Source organism: Macaca thibetana, chromosome 5 (genome assembly GCF_024542745.1).
Source record: "Macaca thibetana thibetana isolate TM-01 chromosome 5, ASM2454274v1, whole genome shotgun sequence".
NCBI lineage: Eukaryota > Metazoa > Chordata > Mammalia > Primates > Cercopithecidae > Macaca > Macaca thibetana.
In genome coordinates this window covers 175838421-175857327 of record NC_065582.1, presented here as the reverse complement: position 1 = coordinate 175857327, position 18907 = coordinate 175838421, and the positions used below count along the sequence as shown (strand labels likewise).

Genomic DNA, 18907 nt, shown 5'->3' with positions numbered 1-18907 from the left:
CTTATAAAATAGAGATGGCTATTTCTTACTAAGAGAGCCACTGTGAAAAACAGGAAATGGAATGAAGTATACCTTATGTATTATCTGTAGCATGTAGTACTTAGAATATAGTACCTGAAGGAGCCTAGATGCAAGACCCTCCCTTATCAGAACAACTGCAGTGGCTATTATAGAGCTAGATTTTCTCCTAACACTGAATGACCCGAGTCAGCCCATTAGGACATTCTCAATGCTAGAATCACAGATTCTAGGCAACCCAACTCCCTTCTTTTCCGTACTCCACCACTTTCCTTAACAAAACCATATTACCGTGTTAGTACTTCTCTATTAGTCCGTTCTCACGCTGCTAATAAAGACATACCCAAGACTGGGTCATTTATAAAGAAAAGAGGTTTAATTGACTCACAGTTCCTCATGACTGAGGAGGCCTCAGGAAACCTGCATTCATTGTGGAAGGGGAAGTAAACATGTCCTTCTTCACATGGCGGCAGCAAGGAGAAGTGCTGAGCAAAAGGGGGAAAAGTCCCTTATGAAACCATCTGGTCTCATGAGAACTCATTCACCATCCCGAAAACAGCATGAGGATAACCACCTCTATGACTCAACCACCCCCCAACCAGGTTCCTCCCACGACACCTGGGGAATATGGGAACTGCAGTGCAAGATGAGATCTGGGTGAGGACACAACCAAACCATATCAAGTTCTTAGGATAACAGTGTAACTTAAGTATGGGGACTCCATTTTTTTTTTTTTTTTTTTTTTTTTTTCCGAAATGGAGTCTCACTCTGTAGCTGAGGCTGGAGTGCAGTAGTGCGATCTGAGCTCGCTGCAACCTCCGCCTCTGGAGTTCAAGCGATTCTCCTGCCTCAGCCTCCCAAGTAGCTGGGATTACAGGCACACACCTGTATGGGGGACTCCTTTTGTTTGACAAGACCCAAGCACAGTCTGAGCCCTACCATCCACCAGGCTATTTCTAAAGAGGCCTCAGCAAATGGCTAACCCCATGTAGCAGCTTTAGAATTTTCCACTTAATAATGACCCTTCTTGACGTTTCATCCCTGACCTTTTTAACTGTTGCTATGATCTGTCAGACTCCTTAGCATAGTTTATAGAGCCCTCCACACCCCCACCTCCAGGACTCAATACCTGTCCCCTCTGCCTGGAGCCCTGATTTCTGCCCAGCTTAGCTCCCATCCCTCAGGCCACAGGTTCACTGACATGCTGACCACCCCACCAAGCCTTCACCAACCAACCCTGCACCAGGTCGTGGGCCCTGTTGGTGTTTCCATTGCACTGTGTGCTTGTTCTGTCCATCACTCACCACACTGTACAGTGCTTCTGGGTTATAAGTCTCAAAACATAGTGTTTTGTAACTTCTGTATTTAAGAAAGATAATCTACATTTAAGCAAAGGAGGCCTGGTCCTGTTACCCAATTTCTGGCAGGCACGAACCGAATGTTCCATAAACAAGGAGCACATGAATGGGCGTGGCTAGTACTAGCGCTGTGGGCATATCTGCTGGAGGGTGTGGGGTGGGATGGAGAAACCCTGTCTGGGAGCCAGGCAGGCCTGGTTGGAAATGTTAGCTCTGCTGCTTCTCAGCTAGGTAACTCACCATAGACAAGTTAATTCTCAAAAACTTAGTCTCCTCATCTATAAAATGGGAACACAATTTTCTCCCTCACAGTGTTTCTGTGAGAATAAATGAAATAAAAACATGAAACAACAAACCCAATCACCCTACACAGAGCAAGTGTCTTATCTATGATAGTGGGTGATTTTAAGAATTTAATTCAATCGAAAGTTCTAAAGGTTGGGCTGCATGGAGTCAACACTGTTAGAACTGTGTATGCATCCAATGTGTGTGTGTGTGAGAGAGAGAGAGAGTGAACACCTACCTTTGTGAAAGCAGAGGGCAGAATGAATAGGAATGCATGGCAATTAATGTGGTGCTGTCTCCTCAAGCAGCCATGGGAGTTTAGAGGCTTCAGTGGATTACTGAACTGTCTTTTACCTACTCCCTCTTGCTGCTAACGTGTCATTCATGGTCAGGTCTTCCTCTCCCCTGGTTTGATCTGAGACACTCCCCTTTTGCCCTGGGCACTATCACCAATAAGGAAAAAATCATTTTTGATATCAGGAGCTGAATAATCTATACATAGGCATAGATAGTGGAAAAATAGACATTGGAGACTCAAAAAAGTGGAAGGGTGGGTGGAGGGGTGAGGGATGAGAAATGACCTAATGGGAACAAGGTACACTATTTGAGTGATGGCTGCGTAAAAATCCCAGACTTCACCACCATGCAATCAATGCAGGTAAAAAACAAACAAGCAAACAAACAAAAAACCCCTGCAATTGTACTTCCTAAATCTATAAAAAATCAAAATAAAAAATAGGTCAAATCCATAACTGTAGAAAGCAAGTTTTCTTGTTATTCTCTTAATTTCTTTAGACCTTAGTTACCTCCCATAAAGAAAATAGGCATGATAACACCTGACTAAGATGATTTATTTGATTCTTTCTGAGAACAAAAGAAGAAAACCTGAAAGAAAGAAGTAACTGTGTTCTGTTACGCTTCTGTTAGGATTAACTAGCTGGGTTGTCTAACATCTCCGAATCTCTTAATTCATCTGCAAAACACAGAGAGGGGCTTTCCTCATGGAGTTGTTACATTGATCAAATGAGAAAAAAAAGATCTTAAAATATGACATACACAAATATGAATGGTGGTATCATTGCCACCCTGTCTCAGAGAAAGGAGATCCCCAAATTAGTCCTAAATAGAATATTCCCTAAATAAAGTTAAGATCTGGAGAAATTGAGTGTGGTCTCAAGCCTCAGGTCTGAAAGTGCTCTGATGTGCCTAGAAGAAACAGGCATATTCCCAGTTCTCTCCAAAATGCTTTTTGCCTCATTTTTTGCAGCTCTTTTATTAGAGCTTAAACCTTCAAACTTTAAGTAAATGGTAGGCACTTTTTTTTTTGTTCTTTCCTTAAAGTCATGAATACCCTTCAAGCAAAAATTATTAGTTTAGCACCATTTTCTTGGCACCAAATTGCAGTTTAATGACAGATCTAGGGTAGGGCTCTGCTAGTTTCATGGCAAAGAGATCTGGACTGCATTTCTAACAGAATATAACAAAAGTGGCACGTGCCATCCCTCAGGTTGCAAAATAGACTGTTAGGTGTCAGCTCACCGGCTCATTTTCAATTGAGGGAGACACCAGATATTAATTTCAATCTATTAAGTACCTGTGACTATTGGGTCCTTGTCATGTTGACATTGTCTATCCTTCTAGGCCTTGGATTAGAGGAATTGAAACTGACTTGCAGTGAACTATATCTAAGTTCCCTCACATTCTGGCTGTGGGGAGTTTAGGCACCAGTCCTGCAGCCCTGTTTCCTGATCTGCATAAATGCGCATAAAATTATTAACCTGGCCACTGTAGAAATCCTGCCCCAAGATAAATACACCATTAATATTCATTACTTTTCTACTTGCTTCTGGGTGCCTGGTATTTCTTCCGGAAGCATTCCCACCTGCCTGTTCTCTCCTGAGGACCCTCCGAGGAGTATGCATGCATCCACCCTCCAGGAGCTGAGGCATTTAGTTCCTAATTTCCACCCCTCAATCCTCATTGGATGGGAGTGTCCCTGGGAGTGTTAGAGCCCCCTTAGGGTGCTCTGAAGTTGGATTGAACAAGCACCCGCCCTGGGAAAAGCCGATAGGCAGACACTGCAGAGATGCTGAAGTGTGAGGAAGGGTGCTGTTAGCCATCAAGAAGAGAACACAGCATTGGGCACAGGATGTAGGGCACGATAGCCACAGCCTCTATCTGTTGCATTGCACACCTAGAGTTAGAGTTGTTAGGCTGCATTGTACACCTAGAGTTAGAGTTGGGAGGCTGCACTGTCCAACTAGTTAGAGTTGACAGGCTGTGTTGTATACCTAGAGTTGGGAGGTTGCGTTGTACACCTAGAATTGGGAGGTTGCATTGTACACCTAGAGTTGGGAGGTTGCATTGTACACCTAGATTTGGGAGGGGCATTGTGCACCTAGAGTTAGAGTAGGGAGGTTGAATCGTACACCTAGAGTTAGAGTTGGGAAGTTGCATTGTTACCTAGAGTTGGGAGTTGTGTTGTGCACCTGGAGTTAGAGTTGGGAGGTTTTATTGTACACCTAGAGTTAGGGTAAGGAGGTTGCATTGTATACCTAGAGTTAGAGTTGGGAAGTTGCACCATATACCTAGAGTTAGAATTGGAGGGAATCAGGGGTTAGCAGAAGCAACAAATACAGAACGGAGAGTATTGGGCATAATGCTGAGGGGCAATAAGGGAGAAAACAAAGGAAAATACGAGTTAGACTGAGTGGTCTATGTGGAGAAGCACAGCTGGATCTATAAGTGTCCCTGCTGAGATTCCTCAAACCCCCTTGGACCCAGACACATGCTCCATCTGCAGGATCTATGAGGCCAATTACAACTCTTCTTTATGGTTTCTTCTCATCCAACTCAGATCCATCCTTAAATTATCCAACCCTTTATTCCCTAAGCTGGCTTGAGTGACTCTGTCCCTTACCACCAAGAGAGCCCAACCAAAACATGCCTTAAGCCCACAATCCAACCTCATCTAAACCAGAGCTCTAGGGTCTATCATAGATGTCGGTCAGTGTTCTGTCTGGCTGGCAACATGGTAGGGATGTTAAAAATGTAGGCCCAGGAATAAGACTACCTGAGCTTAATTCTCAGCTCCTCCACTTATTTGCTGTGTTACCATGGGAAATTACTTAATATCTCCATGCCTTAGTTTTGTTTTTATCTCTAAAGTAGGATAACAGTAACACCTACCTTATTATATTGTTGTAAAAATGTAATACGTTAATACAAGATATGTTAGGAACACTAACTGGCTCAGAGTAAGTGCTTAGTAAGCATTAGCTAGTTTTGTCGTTTGATTTGACTGCAGCTTTGACCTTCCTCTTGCTGCTTACACCTTCAGAGACAGGCACAATGGGTTCAGTGCAGCAAAGTGGTAAAGTGTGACCAAATGTCACTGGGCATGCACCCAGAAGGGAGGCCTGCTGAGTGCACAGCAGTGAACAAAGTCCCCTAACAGTGGATCCTGCATGAACGGCCAGCACTGATCCCTGCCACATACTCCAAGTCAAGCACAGTTTGATATTGTTCCAAACTCTTACTACAAAAAAAGATTGAGATTGCTACTCTAATTTTTATTAATATCTCAATAGATAGGAGGGGAAATTGAACATTAGCTGAGTTGATCTGGAAAACTAGTGTTGTCCCATGATTTAGTGCTTCAAGTATAATCCAGAGAACAAGTTAAGCAGTAAGAGCCCCACCTTGACAGAGGTTCCCTAACAGGGACTCTTGTTTTGTTCAGATCCTCAGAAATTCTTAGCGCATAAACTAGGGCCAGCCATACAAAGACATAATCATTGTCTGCTTTGAGACATTGTACTTATCCCAAGCTGGGAGTTTAGCTAGGTCTCTGAACTGGAGTGTGTTAGAGATGGCTCTAAGAGTTTTCTAGAAAGAACCCCTAGTAGCCACTGCATGAAGCAGAGGTACTGTTGGGGCCGACACCTCTAGTAAGTGGGAACTGGCTGGTGTTGCCCCACCATGCCCAGGGTCTGTGTCATATGAAGCCATTAAGAATTTCTAGTCTCTGCATATATCCTGCACTGCACCCTAAGTTCAGTGACATTCCCAAGACTCTACTCCTGCTACTTCTCAGGGCTGATGCTGGTTCCGTCTCCTCTGTTTGTCCCACCAGTCTACGACCCCTTGAAGTCTGGAAAAGATCTAAGTTGGAAAAGTGGTGCTCAAAAAATATTTGGTGCATGAATATATGGATGAACAAATATGATCGAACTCCTTCTTACCTGAGGGCACTCACATATGCTGCAATTCCATGACTCATATGAAACAGTCTTTCAATACAGTGTGGCCTATGAAAGTTATTTCTTCTTTAACTCCCAGCAAATATGTCTTCTCAGAGGTGTAGTCCCAGGCTGCACAATTCACCACACCTCCTTGTTGTACTACGATGTTAACCTCTGTAGCATACCATGACAGTGATTCATTAAGTTAATTGAGTGATTATAATTTTAATATATATCCTCTCACCATTTCTCCCCTCCCAACTATAAGCTTTATTATGACCAAAAACATATCATTTTTGTGCATCATAGCATCTTAAGTGTCCAGAAGAGTGGCTGAAATATGGAAGAGTTCAAAAGTATTTGCGGAAAGAATGAACAAATAAAAAGACTGTATACAATAAATATGTTTACTGCAGCAGCACCATAAAAGGTTGAAAAGCCAATAAAAACATAGAAAAACCAATAGTTGGTTTTTATGGATTTTCAAGGTTGGTCAAAAAACATCTGGAGGAGAAATGGTTTGGGAAATATACAAGAGCTCTCCAATCATCTTTGTTAAATGGCATCCATTTAGACAGACAATTATGTTCCCTTGTTCTCTTTTCCCTAAACAGGTTTCTAAAAGGAGTTCCATTTCCAAAGATATTTGTCAATTTTATAGTTGGATTTTTTTTTTTTTCTAGAGCTGATTAGTGTATGCTTACTTTAAAAAGAAGTGATTCAAATGGAGACAGTTTTATCCCACTAAAGTACTTGTTTACTGTGGTATTTTGCTTAATTGCATTGAGAAAAACAGAGTCCTTTATCATTAAATAAATTGAAATGATGAACCCATCAGTGTCCTATGGATACTGATTACAGTAAATGCACCAGCAAGCTTTCTGAGATGTGACTCAAGCTCATCATTGTTTTCTTTATTATTTTGTTTTAGTGTAACTGGAACCAAGCTGTCCACTCCCCCACATACATGTGATGTTTTGAAGCACAGTCCATGTTAATTCCAGATATTAACTGCAGTGCTCATGCGACATGTGAAAGGGGTGGGGGCTGCGGGTTTGTCTGTAAAAAGAAGTTCAAAATCCAAAATGATGTTCTTTAGGGAATAAAAAGGATATTTTTGTGCACAAGTTTGGCATTACTTAGAAACTATTACAGGCAAGGGGTCCCGATTCAACCCCAGGAGAGGGCTCTTGGTTCTCACGCAAGAAGGCATTCAAGGCAAGTCTGCAGTGCAAAGTAAAAGCAAGTTTATTAAGAATGTAGAGTGGAGAAAGAACAGCTACTCCGTTGAGTAGGGAGTTCTTGAAAGTAAGAGGAGGAATGCATCCACCCCAGGTACAATGCTTGTATATATGGGGAGATGTGTTCTGCTACAAGGGTTTGTGATAAAGGAGTGATTTTCTTAATGACTATATTTTGCAAGGATTGATAGTATTATCTTTAAAGCAAAATTAGGAATGCCTTTGTTCTCCAGATGTCGGGATATCTGGACACTCCCAAGTCTGAGTCTCTTTTAGTAAACATTACTAATTTGTTTCCTTAACCATAAACATCTAGAAGCTAGGGATGCCTGACTTTTTGGGAATGCAGCCCAACAAGTCTCAGCTTCATTTTCCCAGCTCTCATTCAAAATGGAGTCGCTTTGGCTCAAATGCCTCTGACAAAACTGCCTACCTCAAGCACATAAATGTTTCTTTCATGTCACGTTACTCTGAGAGACTTGCATTAATAGATTTTCACTAACCTTAGGCTAGTGATTTCCAACTGGTGTTTTATCTGAAGTATTATCTTATTTTCTCTTTTGACAGGCTTACTGATAAAGCAATGAATTAAGTGAAAACTGTTGATTTATGCCTTTTGCTCCTTTATTCATCTGTTCAAATATTTGTTCATTGAGTCAACAAAACTTTATTTAAAATCTACAGCCTGTCAGGAATGGTGTTGGGCTCACTGAAAACCCTGAGTGGCATGATGGTATTTTAATATCATGCAAAACAGAATGCAGTGCTGGTTCTGTTGCTTGCTGCTTACAGAGTTCAATTAATAATAACAAGGTCTGGTATTAATATAAAGAAAATGACTGTTGATTCCAAAACTAGCTTAAAGGAAGAAGTACAGCCTCTTGCATTACGAGTACCACTTCACTCCTGGGGCAGAAAGGAGGCATTTTTTAAAGGGGGGTTAACATGAGTAGCACGTTGGGAGAGGGGGAAAGCAAGGAGGTGGGGGGGGCACGTGTTAGCTTGGTGCCTTATCTGGTGGGTGGTCAAGCTGGTTACTGTTGGTGTCTTTGTGGGTGGGCATACTTTAAGTTGTCAATCAATTGTTATCTCTTGAGACAACTTCTTGGTGGGTGAGAGTTCCTTTCTGGAGCTCCTAAGCACATGGTTAGATTAACTTGCTCTGTAGGGAGTGTCTGGTGAAGGGGGGGTTCAAAGCTATGTTTGCATTTCTAAAGGGCTAAGTAGGAAGTGAGGAAATATGAAAAAGAGAAAAGAAGAGAGAGGGAGAAAAACATACTCTCAGAGAAGTGGGGGTTCTTGGTTACAGTACCATAGCTCAGCATGCAATCCATTGCACCTGGGTAACCTGGCTGCATCATTTTCTCATAGAGTCTGCAGACACTGGGGTCACTAAAGGGTTGATCCCTGCCTTGGTGCATCTCTTTTCTTTGATCAAAGCCCTGCAATGAGGATGCGGAGATGAATAAACTAGAGGGTCTGACTTCAGGTAGGAAAGACAAGTGAGTCAACAATGACAGTTCAATGTGGCATGCATTAAGATGGGACTATGTGTGTGGGTGCTTGAGCACAAATAAAGGTCGCAGCCCCCAGGCTGAAAGTGTGGGACTGGAAGAGGAAAGTGTCAGGAAAACTGAGCATTGACAGGTGAGCGTGAGTGAACGTGAGGAAGGGGAGGAGAAACAGGACTCAATGAGTGGATTTCAGTTAGATTTTTACAAAACATTTAATGAGAATAAAAAAGCAAAAAGAGAATATTTCTGGAATTGAGGATAGGCATATTTTTTAGGCAAACAAGACAGGGCCCTGTGCAAGACACAGCATCCTCCTACCTCCTTTCTTTTCATTCCTCCTGATTCTCTCTCTCATCTTCTACATGACCTCCTATGCTGGGCTTCTTTGTCGCAGTGGTACCCATTCAAGGAGGGTGCCTGTAGCAAACATTCCATGACTGTGTCTTTTCAGCCAGCGTAATCCCCAGCTGAAGCCCTTGCCAGCCATCTGCTGAACTTGGCCAGCTGTGCAGACTCAGCACCTCTGGTGGAAGGTGGTAGTGAGTCTTTTGCACAGGAAGCACTGGGGCTAATTCCGCTGATGCTGCAGGATGAGAAAGGTGAACAAGCAGTCACTGTTTTTAAGCTGACAGCTGGAAATAAAAAGGCAATGAGACCAAATGTTCACTGGGATAGAGCATCTTGATGGGAAAGTTGAAATTGAATCAACTTAATGAGAAGAGTTGGTAGCTTTAGTCTTACTGTGTTTTTGAACACCATGCATAGCCTGATAAAACCTCAATGGTTGACTTAACAGATATTAAGGAAGGAGATAAGGCCTCCAGGAAGCCTCCTGTGCTTACTATCTGCATATAACATCACTGTATCAGCACCAACTCACTTGTAAGTCAAAATCTGAAATTCAGGAGCAGAAGATGCTTTTTCAGACAGATTAATACCATAGGACCCAATTAACTGGGGACAGACAGAAAGGGGGAGATAAAATAGTGTATAATGAGATCATCAGGGGTATGCAAATGAAATCCCACAGTCTGGTAACATTATGAGGGAAAAGATATTTATACGAATCATTATATTTGTATGTGGATCTCAAAGAGCTGCCTCAGTCCTGCACCCTGCGAAACCACCCTCCAGGCTGCAGAGAACTCCAGGCCTAGTTAGATCCTGGTGTCAGAGTTGCTTCATCCAGGAAGCCCTGGGGTGAATGCATCACACTTTAGGAGCCTGGAGCTGCACCCAGTCTCTGGGAAACATATCAGAATTCTCAGGAATGTATCTCTACCTCTTGCAACTTTTATTTTGCGTGATGTTGCAGAAAAAGGTAATAAAAAGGAATTTAAAAAACAATAATTTTTATGAATGTAAAACTTGCTGAACAATGCATTTCACACATCTCCTTTAATTTTCTTTACATTCTTGCAAGAGAGAGGTGATTGTTCTCCTTTTTACAAGTCAGGACCCCAAGGCTGAGGGGAACTAAATAGTGTGTTTAAGTCTGCACAGTGCGAACCCAGAGAGTCTTGGAGAAGCATTGCAGAAATACTTGAAGCAATCTGCATGACCCTGCACTGTATGATGGGCGTGAGTACCCTCCTGAAAGGCAGGCACGTTGCAGGTGCTAGCAGAGGGTGTGTAGTTTGCCTCTTCCCAGGCCCTGGTGCCTCTATGGGATCCTCTTCCAAGTTCCTGGCTCCTTGATCTCTGGTAGACGTGGCTTTTGCCTTTCTGTTCATGCCCCTTCAGGGCTTACATATAGGTGCTGTCCTTTTCAACTTTCTCCCCCTAGAAACCTGCTTTCAGGTGCTTCTAAGATGGGAGGAAAATACAGAGGCCGTAAGCCTTCTAGAGAGATTCAGATTCATTTCAGCATTTCTCTGTAAAATTACCCCATCCAGTCTGTGCCTGACCTCAGACTACAATTTATTCGCTGTACTTTTAACATTGCCAGTTTAAAAAGAATTGGTTGCCAATTCCAAATGCTTTTTAAAATTATATTCCGCCATTCCTTCTAATTACTAAGGTTAAGCTTTTATTGTTTTCTTCATTCTCCTGGTTTGACAACTCCAGCCTGGTAGCTCAGATCCAGACTGAAGTCATGCCTCTACCCTACCTCATTACCTGTCACATACAAGAGGCTTTGGGTTCCTGAGTACATCTGTTATTTGAAGAGACATTTCTTATCAAACCCTTGTCCTCTCACCCTTATGAACCCACCCTCCCCAGCAAATATAAACAATACGTGTTTCCAATTTAAGATGCTTGGCCTCTCCCACCCCTCAATAGCCCTGGAGTAATTAAGGGAAAGGCAATATGGAGATTGGGTTAGTTTAGCTTACTGTTAAATTTTCTCCCTGATATAACATGTGCAAAAGCAGTTTCATTAGCAAATTTCCACTGTACAATACAGCATTATTTAACTATAGCGACCATTCTGTATATTAATCTCCAGAACTTAACTAATCTTACAACTGAAACTTTGCACCCTTCGACCCAACATCTTCCCATCTTTCTCCTTCTTGCAGCCCTTGGCAACCACCATTCTACCCTCTGCTTCTAAGGGTTTAGTATTTTTAGACTCCATATATAAGAGATCATACAGTATTTGTCTTTCTGTGCCTGGCTTATCTCACTTGGTGTAATGGCCTTCAGGTTCATTCATGTTGTTGCAAAGCGGAATTTCCCTCTTCTTGAAGGCTGAACAGTGTTCCATTGTGTATATATACCACACTTTTTAATCCATTTATTTATTGATGCACACTTAAACTGATTCTATATCTTGGCTATTCTGAATAATGCTGCAATAAACATAGGAGTCCAGATACCTTTTCAAGATAATGGATTGCATTTCCTTTGAATATATACTCAGTAGTAGGATTGCTGGATCAGTAATTTTGTTTTTGTTTTTTAAAGGAAACTTGAAGTAGAACTTTCAACTTACTGCAAGACTTCTGGGATAGGAGATATTTGTGGCCCTTTCTCTTCACTGTGGCTTAGGACCCAGATTATCTCAGAAACATAGGAGGGCGAATGAGTGCCAAAGGGCACAATTCTCCAATTTTGTTTTAAATCACTTATTTTATGTGATATGTTGTCCACTTGCTTAGGATTTCAAGCACCCCCCCCCACCCCGCACCCTTGTATATCAGGAAAGCTTCTATGTGTGATTTATATCACACATTTGCAATCATGAGCCATTATAAGAGCTGTCAAAACCCACTGCAAATGTTGCTTTCCATTCAGTTCCCATAGCATTTTGTATGCATCTATTCCCAAGTCTTTACATCAGCACAATCCACTCCTGATCCACTGGCCATTGGCCATTGCGGGGGTCAGGTCCATTCATAACATTGGCTAAGTCCCTGGTTTGTATCCCTCATTTTTGTTATACCATATGCTATGTTCTGAATGTTTGTGCCCCTTCATAGTTCATATGTTGAAACTCTACACCCAATACGGTAGTATTAGGAAGTCAGGCCTTTGGGAGGTGATGAGGTCATAAGAATGGAGCCCTCATAAATAGGATAAGTGACCTCATAATAGAGGCCCTGGGAAGCTCATTTGCCCCTTCCACTATGTGAAGACACAGCGAGGGGATACAATCTATGATCCAGAGAGAGGGCCTTCACCACATACTCGACCTACCGATGCCTTGATCTTGGACTTCTCAGCTTCCAGAACTGTGAGAATACATTTCTGTTGTTTTTAGCCACCATCTACGGTGTTTTGTTATAGCAGCTCAGATGGACTAAAGCACTCTATTTATGACTTTTTAATTTCATTTACACATAATGTCTAATATCGGGTCCCCAAATTTTACTTTCAATGAGGCTCAGGAATATGTTTGGATTTATATAACTTCGTGCCTTTAGCCTGAACAACTTACAACCAAAGCAACCCAAACCCATCCTGGCCCCACTCAGCCTTCATGGGGCAGTGTGGTAGCTCCCAGGGTGTCTGGAATTCTCACAACATTTTAAATATATAATCCTTTGTTTACAAAGGCTATGTGCTGCTCTTGCTGGGGATTGTACCCAGCTGGTGATTATCCCTCATTTATCTTTGTTCTTAAATTTTTATTATTTTTTCTTTGTACTTTACATCTGGTTCACAGACAATCAATGTTTACTGTTTAAATGAACAAATGTGTGAAAGATGATTGCCTCGATTCACCTTTCCAGTAGTAAGAGCCACGGATGGCTGCATGATCTCCTCTATCTCAGTAGGTGTAGCACATGTGAACTTACCTGCCAGGCCTGGATCCATAATGATGCCGGTGAAGGGTAAGCCACCTTCATCTCCAGTTACCACGGGGCACTCAGTGCATATGGCAGTGCACCCTCCTCAAGTCCCAAAGAATCTCAATGTTGGAAAAACCCAAAGTGCAACTAGCTCATATAACAGCTCATGACTGTAGGGTTGGCAGCCTGCAATGCAGTAGCAGACATCTCTCCACACATTTTTCCTTCTACAATGAGCAATGCATCTTTTGAAAGCCATGCTGCCAGAGGGGCCCCGTGGGCCAGAAATAGATCCATTCGATGTCTAAATGACTAACGAGGGCAGTATTTTAAACCAGAAATATTTAGAGTCAAAAGTTTTCAGCATGTTTTCCTACATAACGTTTTCATTTCATAATAATCTCATGATGTAAGTAGAGGAAGGGTTATTATTTCCACTTTGCAGATGAAGAAATAGGTTTGAAAGAGCAAAATGAATGACCTACCCAAAGACCTAGTGCCAATGAGTGATGAAGTCAGAACTCATATTCGGTTGTTCTTTTCATTCCACAATGCTGTTACTTAAATTAAAAATAGGAGAAAGAAAACATTATTTATCTCCGTATTTCCTTTTATGCATGTGAATTGAACCAAGCTTTTCTGTCAAATGCCAAAACATGTAGATGGTGTGTTATAATGAAAAGAACAAGTACTTAGGAGTCAAGATAGGCCTATATTTGACTCCCTGCTCCCCTATCCATATTCTGTAACTTCAGGCAAATTAATGGACCTCACTGAAGGTCCGTTTTTTCAACATAAAATGCAAAAAATAACACCTACCACAAACACATATTCTGAAGAGTAATAAAATGATATTGTGCAATGGCACAATGCCTGGCACCAAGTGGGTCTGCCAAGCAAAGTACTAATTTCTATTACCCTAACTGCCTCCCAAAAGCAGACTCTAGACTTAATAAATGCTTTATTTTATTGATTTAAATTTCCTGATTTGGGGGGTTGCAAAGCTTTAAAACTGTATCTCATTTGGTTATAAGTTGGATAAATCAGGTGGGGTGCAGTGGCTTATGCCTGTAATCCCAGCACTTTGGGAGGCTGAGGCAGGTGGATCATTTGAGCTCAGGAGTTCAAGACCAGCCTGGGCAACATGGCAAAACCCTGTCTCTACTAAAAATACACAAATTATCGGGCTGTGGTGGTGTGTGCCTGTAGTCCCAGCTACTTGGGAGGCTGAGGTGTGAGGATCACTTGAGCCCATGAGTTGGAGGTTGTAGTGAGCAGAGATCACACCACTGCACTCCAGCCTGAGTGACAGAGCAAGACTCTGTCTGCAAAGCCAGCATGCATGCATGTTTACACATACGGAACAATGAGCTGTGCCCAGCCCATAACCTTTACCAGACTTCCTGATAGACTCTACATTCCTAAGGGTTCAGCTTAACTCTCAACCTCAGTGCTCCTCCCAACCAGCCAAATTGTGTGCTCTCTGCAACCAATCTGTGTCAGGTGGAGGGCCTCATATAAATAGGAAGTCAGCAAATATTTTATTGAATTTCATCTCCATAGGACAGCCCTCGAAACAAGTACAATACATAAATCTATAAAACATGTTTTTTTAATGTTGTTGTTCTCTGAATGTTTGTGTCCCCCGCAAAATTCATACATTGAAATCCAATCACCAGTCAGATGGTATTAGGAGGTGGGGTCTTTGGGAGGTGATGAGGTCATGAGGATGGATCCCTTGTGAATGAGATTAGTGCCCTTATAAAAGACACCCAAGGAGCTGCCTTGCCCCTTTTACCGTATGAGAAGGTTCCATCTATGAACAAGGAAATGAGACCTCACCAGACACTGAATGTGCTGGTACCTTGATTTTGGACTTCCTAGCCTCCAAAACTGTGAGAAATAAATTTCTGTTGTTTATAAGGTACCCAATGGTATTTTGCTATAGCAGCCCAAGTGACTAAAACAAATGTAATTATGAAACTTATCCCTTCCCTTGAGTCCTCTGTTAGCCAAGTTCAGAGCTCCCAAATTTTTTTGTTTGATCTTCAAGACCCCTTTGCCATCCAGAACCATCAAGTTTGGCTGAATCTCTAGTTTGAGGTGGACTTTGCCATCTCTCACAAGAAATATGGGGGGCTTGCTCTTTACCTGGCTGCCTGAGACCTGTCTTTGATACAGGATTGGAGAACCAAGCCTTATAACAGGTTTCAGAATTCCTGACTGTTGTAAAATCTACTATATATATTTGGGACTAAGCATCAATATATCTACTTGAGTAGCATCTCCCAGATCTAAAGAGGGACTCCTTAACCGACAGAACTCTTTGATTTCTGTGTATCTAGGATGGGAACACACTTCCCCCCCCCCCCCCAACTGTTTACACTTTATTATTTATTTATTCTTCAACTTTTATTTTAAGTTTCTGGGTACACATGCAGGACATGCAGACTTGTTACAGAGGCAGATGTATGCCATGGCGTTTTGCGGCACAGATCACCCCACCACCTGGGAATTAAGCCCAGTGTCCATTAGCTATTCTTCCTGATGCTCTCACTCCCGCTACCCCTCCACCAACAGACCCCAGTGTGTGTTGTTCCCCCTCATATGTCCATGTGTTCTCATTGTTCAGCTCCCATTTTTAAGTGAGAACATACGGTGCTAAATTTTCTGTTCCTGTGTTATTTTGCTGAGGATAACAGCTTCCAACTTCATTCATGTCCCTGCAAAGGACATGATCTCGAGGAACATAACTTTTGACACACGAAGAAAGCAGCTTCTGCATCAGTTGTAAATTATTAAAAACAGAACTGCAGTCTTATCACTTCCAGATGCTTTTTCTTCTTTCTTGTGTTTGTTTTCTATTTAACAGGCTGAAAAAGTATGTGCAAGGAGGATGCCTTCGGTTTAAGCTGATAACATAGTTCTAGCATTAATTGTTAGTAATTTTAGTAAAACACCCAGTGTTTACTCAGGGGGTGTAGCCATGGTTCAGAAGACAATGTATGGGGACTTCAGAATGTCTTCACAAAGTTTTTGACAGTCCCATTGAGACACGGGATAGAATCTTAGAACCTTAGAATTACAGCTGGTTTTAGTGACTCACTCTTATCCAATAGAATGCAGCAGAGATGATTGACTTGATTTCTGAAGCCAGAATGCAGAAGGCAATAAAGTATCCTCTGTGTTAGCTGGAGCATTTACTCCTGGAGTCCTGAGTTGCCATGTGAGCAGCTGGACTGCTTTGACACTGCCATTATGTAAGGAAGCTCAACCTAGTCCATGTGGTGAGACCATATGGAGAAGTCTGGATAGTGCATGGAGAGGGAAAGATGACAAGCCAATTGTCTCAGTCTCTCACTACTCTAATTCCATCTATTGTCTGACTGCAACCTCACAAATATTTTGAAGCCAAATTGTCCTTTCTAAATTCCTAACCCAAAGAAAAAGTTGAAGCTAATACAATGCTAACTGTTGTTTCAAGCTACTGATTTGGGGGCTATTTTTTTTAATTAAAATGTAATCAAAACATTCTGTTTGTAAAAGATATTTGTAACTTAACCAAGTTACATATGTGATACCTAATATATACTATTCTCTAGACTGCAAAGTCAAACTTGAATAAGACAAGGTCCCCATCCTAAAGAGTTTACACTCTAGAGGTAGAATCAGCTATGCAGATTAGTAGGAACTAGCTTTTTACAGGACTAAATACTATCTTTTTGATATGAATATAATGGGAGTTCAACAGGGAGAAAAACAGAGAAAAGCACACCATGGACTGTTAGTAAGAGTTCAGGGAGGAGTGAATTCAATGTGTCATCCTGGACAGGGAAGTTTCCATTGTGGTTGAAGCTCAGGGTAAACTGTCAGGATAAATTAATCTAGAAAAGTAAGATTTAAAAGGGACATTAAGTAGTAAGAGACTTGAATGTTATTCTAAGGTGTTGAAAATTTATTCTGTGAGTGACAGTGAAGCTATGGAGGAATATGACTAGATAGGCATTTTAAAACAAGAAGCACACAAATGCACACAAAGCACATATTCTCTCTCTCTCTTTCTCTCTCTGTTTCATATATGGATGCTGCCCAGCCACACTGGTGAGTGTGATCTTCATATGTATATTCTCTCTCTCTCTCTCTGTCTCACACACACACACACACACACACACAGACACAGAGTGTGTGTGTGTGTGTGTGAGAGAGAGAGAGAGAGAGAATATATATAAAGATCACACTCACCAGTGTGACTGGGCAGCATCCAATCCGTTGAAGGTGTGGATAGAACCAAAAGGTGGATGTAGGTGAGTTTGTTCTCTCTTCTTGAGCTGGGACATCTATCTTCTGCTCTTGGACATCAGCACTGTGGGTCTTTAGGCTTTTGGACTTGAACCGGGACTTAAATCATTGGCTCCCTTGGTTCTTAGGCCTCTGGGCTTGGACTGAAACTACATCACTGACTTTTCTGGATTTCCACCATGCAGATAGAAAATTACAGGATTTCTCGGCCTCTATAATTGTGTGGGTAAATCCCTTATAATTAATCTCATTCTATAAATTTTTACATATTCTATTGGTTTTGTTTCTCTGAAGATTTCTGGCTAATATATACATACATATGTACAAATGACAGAAGATTTTCATATTTAGAAATATGAAATTAATTTTGGTATCCATACAGAAGTATATAAGAAAGATACTTAAAATGACCAAAAATCTTAATGCCCAGAGACAAGCACTAACATTTCAGAGACTATCCACCATTATTTCTTCATGCATATTCACTAATTAAAATTATGTATTGATCATCTAATATGTGTCAGGCAATGATGAATGAGAAATTTGACAGTCCTTGGTTTTGTTGCATTTTCAACATAAAGACAGGAGTGAATAATAAGCAGAAAAACAACTCAAGAAATAAACAATTAAAAGTTGTAGCAAGTGCTATGTGGGGAGAAAAACTGCTTATACTACTAGCGAATGGGGAGGTTAATATCGAGTGACCAAAGAAGGCTTTGATTAAAAAATGGTATTTCAGTTGAGACCTAAAGGATGCCACAAACTAGGGAAGAATGGCTCAGGAAGAGTAAAGAACAGACACAGGTCCCGAAATGAGAAAGATCTTGGCATGTCCACAGCACTGAGAGACACCAGTGTGGCACATGAGGAAGGAACCATGTCATGACTTAGGACAGCAGAGGTGGAGCAAAGCTGGATTTGGACAGGACAGCTGCCCTGGATTGTGAGGCGTAATAAAAAGTTTGAATAGTTTTCCCAATGAACAGACATTAAATTGATTTTAAGCAGGGGTGGCAGTTTTTGAAAGTTATATGAGTATATAAACGTAAAAACAACTTTAGAGAAATAGGATTATAATAATTATATTACTTTATTACTGCATAAAATGTTCTGAATGCCTTTGTATGTGGGTAAATACAGCTCTACATTGTTATTTATGGACATAGAGTATTCTGTTATATGCAGGTACTATCATTAATTTAACCAGCTCCTTACGGGTGAACATTAAGTTTTTTGCTATTATAAAAAATGCTGTGTTGAACATCCATACAGCATGTGTTATTACAGACTTTTCTGAATAAATTATGGAAAAATTAACAGAAAAGAAATGCTGGGTTAAAGATATGTGCAATAAAAATTTTGTGTATTATTGCTTGATTCTCCTCCAAAAGTTATACTGCTTTCTATTTCCTGTATCATTGTAGGAGTGCCATGTTCTCCTCATCGCCATAGTCACTTATCTTTCTAATCTTTGCTGATATGATAGGCTAAAATATTCGTTTTATTTATATATTTTTCAGTTTCCTGTGTAGTTGAATGTCTTTTCATTTATTTCCTGTCTGTGATTCATGTTTTGGGAATTCTATATTGGTGTGGTTTATTCATAATTATATTAACATAGTTGTCTTATTCTTGCTTATTTCTTTATCATAGTTTTCATTACAAAGCTAATAAAGTTATTTATTAAATTTCAAATTCAGTTCTTGTTTC

The 18907-nt window shown here is 41.1% G+C and overlaps 2 long non-coding RNA genes across 2 annotated transcripts in view; both read left to right on the top strand.

The window, feature by feature from the left end:
• The window catches only part of LOC126955538 (uncharacterized), a 656849-nt gene that overhangs the window by 181220 nt on the left and 456722 nt on the right, over nucleotides 1-18907 (top strand). The window lies entirely within an intron of this gene.
• The window catches only part of LOC126955544 (uncharacterized), a 28216-nt gene continuing 21527 nt past the window's right edge, over nucleotides 12219-18907 (top strand). Inside the window, exon 1 of the long non-coding RNA XR_007725966.1 lies at nucleotides 12219-12339. This is a non-coding gene — a long non-coding RNA (uncharacterized LOC126955544). The remainder of the gene's footprint in view (nucleotides 12340-18907) is intronic.